Source organism: Mastomys coucha, unplaced genomic scaffold (genome assembly GCF_008632895.1).
Source record: "Mastomys coucha isolate ucsf_1 unplaced genomic scaffold, UCSF_Mcou_1 pScaffold21, whole genome shotgun sequence".
In the NCBI taxonomy this organism is placed as follows: Eukaryota; Metazoa; Chordata; class Mammalia; order Rodentia; family Muridae; genus Mastomys; species Mastomys coucha.
In genome coordinates, this window is record NW_022196904.1 from 112,936,416 (window position 1) to 112,941,390 (window position 4,975).

Genomic DNA, 4,975 nt, shown 5'->3' on the forward strand with positions numbered 1-4,975 from the left:
TAATTTCCAAATAAAAACAATAACCAGATTATAGTCATGCCTAACATGATGTAACTATCCCTTGTACAATTGCAGATGCATTGTATAGTTTAGAAGAACTGGCAATGTCCCTTGAGGGACAGTCTTTTAGTTTCTCATAACTTAAATATGAGTAACCAAGGATACTCTCTCAATTGATGTTATACTACATGATAAATAAATAGAAGAAAGAAAACACAAATATCTGCACAAAACATATTTTAAGAAAATATGACAGAAACACTCATGTTAATTATAATCTTCATTCTGCAACTGTTCATATATGGCTTTAGATGGTATTTATAATTATCCTCCTCAACTACCCATTCTGTATTTTCTCCACTCTTAGCAAGCACCTCAGCAGGTCTTGGCTTTTTCCTAGAAGAGTGACCCATACCTTCATTCCTGATGGCTCTGTGCCCTTTTTCATCTTGCCTGGATTATGTTGTTGTAGTTTCCCATTGACTTTAGTCACAGGCCATGGTAGCACCAACCGATGTCCTAAAGCAGTGGTTCTCACTCTTCCTACTGTTGTGACCCTTTAATACAATTTCTTGTATTAGTGAGACTCCCAACCATAAAATTATTTTGTTGATACTTCATAACTGTAATTTTGCTACTTTTATAAATCATAATATAAACATCTGATATGCAGGATATCTGTGACCCCTCCAAAGGAGTCATGACCCATAGGTTGAAAACCACTGGCCTAATGGCTCTTTTGTACTCCAGACATAAACTTCCTTACATCCATTGTAGAGAAGCAATCTAATTTCCCTATGGCTCAATCACCCAGCCCAACATGGTTATTCCTTTCTTAGCCTAGTGGCTTAAGGACATCAGAAGCCCAAAGTGGCCAGGGGAACATCTGGGCTTCCAGTTCAATGGAATGCTTGCTGTATCTGTAGACAGGAGTGCTACCAAACTTTGTAGGCCAATAGAATTTAAGATCATGGGAACAGGAAACAAAAGTGTTCCTAGACGGTTACTAGGGGTGATAATAAGTGGAACTATTTCTCTTCCTACTACTAGATTCTTGGACTCATGAGTCCAGGCTAAAGAAACAGTACTATATATTGGATGTAGATTCAAAGTGCTTTCTGGAGAACTCCATATCAGCCCTACCTTGCTACTGCCACCTGGCCAGCATGGTAACTGTAGGTGTTGGCAAATTAAGTCTGCTACAGCTATTTTACAAATTCTTACTCAAAATTCTGTCCCCCTAGAACCACTACTGGTACCAATTCCTGTTTTAGTTGCTGTCTATTGCTCTGAAGAGACACTATGATCAACATAATTTATAGAATGAAACATTTAATTGAGCATGGCCTTGCTGACAATTTCAGAGGGTTAGTCCATGACCATTATGGCAGTGGGGCATGGCAGTAGGCAGGCAGGCAGACTTGTCACTGGAGAAGTAGCTGAGAGCTTACATCCTGACCTGAATCAGGAGACAAGGAAAGAGAGTCTTGGTTTAGTGTAGGCTTTTGAAAATGTGAGGCCCACCCCTGGTGACACACCTCCTCCAACAAGGCCATACTTCCTACTCCCTTCTAAACAGTTCTACCAATTGGAACATTCAAATATATGAGCCTATGGCGGCCATTCTCATTCAAACCACCACACCATGGCTTCCCGGTATGATGGCATATGACTGCAATAGCAGAATTTAAGGAGCCAATGCAGGAAGTTCCTTAGTTTAAGAGTAGCCTGGGCTACATGGCAGGACACTGTCTCAAAGTTAAAATCCAAGTATGGTTTATTCATCCCCTTTCTTGTGGATCCCTTACTAGGAAAGGCAGCAGCTCCCATGTTGTGTGAACACTCAGGCCACCATACTGAGAGGCCTGTAAGATGAGGGTAACTTTCTTCTGCCCAACAGTGTAGGAGCTGCAACCTCCTGCCGACATTCATGTGGTAAGTTTAGAGTGTATTTCTTGGACCTGGTAAAGCCTTTGGATTATACCACCTTGAGGTAAGGTTTTTCCTGCAACCTTGTCAGAACTTCACAAGTAAGCTCTTCTGTATTCTGACTACACACTGTGGCTGGGGAAGAAAAGAGTGTGCTAACTTTGGAGGTAATTTGTTTCACTGCAGTAGCAGGTAGCTGATACAGGCATAAGGACATCTGGAGTCTTTGATGAACATTGGCAGTCAGTGTTTTGGGATGGAAGTTCAGAGTTTATAGGGAGCTAGCAATGAGAAGTGAGGTTGTTAGGATCTGTTATAAAGCACTATGTTTATTTTGCAACCTTGAAATAACAGGGCCAGCTTCAGAAAAGCAGCACTTTGCAGCACCTCACCCCTCCCACATCCGGCAAGAAAACACCTCCATTTCTATAACTTCTTGCTTGGGCTGCTTATTGTATGCTTAGCACATTAATCTTCACTGTGCATCCATTTGTGGACATGCCTTTCTTCCCATTGAGGGCAAGTTCCTGGAGTTCTAGGATTATGTTTTATCTATCTTCCTGCACACAATTCTCTGGTCACCACAGAAGCCCTCTAAATGTTTGGGAGATAAATACTGTCCACTCTGAAACCATGTAGTTGATGGATTGACTCTTATTCAATTCCAGCCAGCGTGCTGTTTTCTTGGTTTTAGTTTGGAGAATAACATCCACGAGAAGGATAGATTGAGACCCAAGAGGCAAATGAGTTTAAAGTACAAGTAGATATCCTGGACGCTTTAACATACTGCTGAGAAATGATGAATTCCTACAGAGACTCCTGCATGCTTCATAAGAGAACTTTAATAGTGGGCCAATGGAGACAGAACAATAAGCCAGGGATGCGCCTGGGGGTGAGTAAGGCTGTCTGCCAAAGGTAATACACATCAATACAAGCTATGTTTTCTATGTAACAGTTAAATTAATCCTCCCTTCTGGTCTTGTTGTCTGATAGTTGTCTGTGTCCTGCACATAGAATATGTTTAATGCACGTATATTAAGTGAAAGATTGCTGATGTAGATTACAATGAATATTCATGACATAGACTCTGAAGGCTCAAAAAATAAGGAGTTTGGTCTTATTTAGGAAGATGCAGATTTAAAGTACTTTATGCAGTCATGGGACCCAATAGACAAAGAGTATCAAAGCCCAAGGAAAGTCACGGGATGCAGGACATAAAATACAAACATAAGGAGAATGTCATTCATGCCACTGTATTTAAGACAGCTTTTGGACTGTTCAGTGGTTTGAATGGAGGTTAATTTTCTCCACTAGATTGTAGGAAGGACAGACACCCATCCTTGGACAGGAGACACTCTGTGATGTTCATCCTGGCACAGGAGATTGGTTATGAACTGGCTGAGAAGCTGAAGACACTGTACAGCTTTATGGATTAGAGCTCACTCTCTCCGGCTGCACATGCTGCTTCGAGCAGCTGGCTTCAGAAATGCTCCCATCAATATTGCTACTGAGAGGTAGAGCTCAGCACGGAGCTGACACCTTGGAAGGTAGAACTGGACAGAGTATGGCACAGGCCTGGAGATATGATCCAAGGTGCCCACTGAGGCCAAATCCTAATCGGACTTTGGATCTTTAAAAGTTTCCGTGTCCGATTCTCTTTGTGTCCCAATTGACTTGAGTTTAGTTTATTTTACTTGTGACTTTGAGATTTCTGCTTTTAAGGCCCACTTTGGGTGTCCCATAAATAACCAAGGGTCTACCCAGGGAGGAGGAAATATCTAGTTCAAGGAAACAAGACAGACTTCAGTTTCCAGTGGTTGAAAATGAGGGGTCTAATTTTCTGCACCCAAAGAGCTTTAGAACCTTCAACTGACTGACATGTTGGAGCAGGCAGGACAAATGCCCCCAGACACCAAGATTGATATCTGCTAGTGATGCTCATGATTGGCCTGGAAACCCGAGGTGAAACCACCTCAAGGTTCCTGTATGTGCACCAGACACTTTATGAAAAGTTGCATAGAGTTTCAGGTGCTGCCTTAGCTACAGAGGCCAGAGGGGCTGTTACAGTTTTGATTAAAAAATGCTACTGAGAAGTCTAAGTCCATTCCTCTAGTGATCTGTAGAGAGATGGCTGCGCCATGGAAATGCTGTTTCATGGAAGGACATCCCATTTATGAGTTGAGTTGAATGCACTTTGGGAGGTGGGCGAAACTCTTGAAGCTGGAACCTAGGATAAGAAGAGGGTGAGCCCTGGAAGAATATGTCCTGCCCTCAGCCCCTTCCTCTGCCCTTTCCTGTTTCCCTCACCTTGATGCAGTAACTAGTGATATTCTGCCACAGGCTCCCTGCCTTGTCATAGCCCAAGAACAAAGGAGCCAATTGTGAGCTGAAATCTTGGCAACTATGAATGAAAGAAACCCTTCCTCCCTTTAAATTGTTGCTTTTGTGTATTTTGTCTTAGTGACATAAGACTAGCATGGAGGGGAAGAATCTTAATCTAGGCAGGAGGAGCCAGTGGGGAGAGGTGAATGAGTTGCTGGTTGCATTGCCCAAATGTTTAAGGCCATAACACACCAGTCAGCAGCCAGGTAGCTGTTACCATGAAAATGGTGGTAAAGTGATGGTCATGGTTTTGTGTGTGTGTGTGCCTGTGTGCTCTCTGCATGTATCCATGTGTGTCTATGATATGTGTGGTATGTGTGTGTGCATGCATGTGTGTGTGTGTGTGTGTGTGTGTGTGTGTGTGTGTGTGTGTAGGTGAAGTGATGTTGGCTCTACTTGCAGTTTTATGCAGAACTCTGTACAACCAACCCACTCTCACAGAGTGGAGTGGAGGGGCAGTGTCTGGCTACTGTGCTCCACCCACCAGCTCCATGTGGTTATGGCAGGAGAAAATATAGGTTCTTATCAGGTCATATCAATGAGCAGAGGCTTGGAGCACTCTAAGGACTCAAAGAGTTCACTGCATCTTTTGATGTTGGGATTAAACAAGGCAATGTATGCACTCAACACACACATTAGCTATTAACTTTTTCTTTCTTTTTTT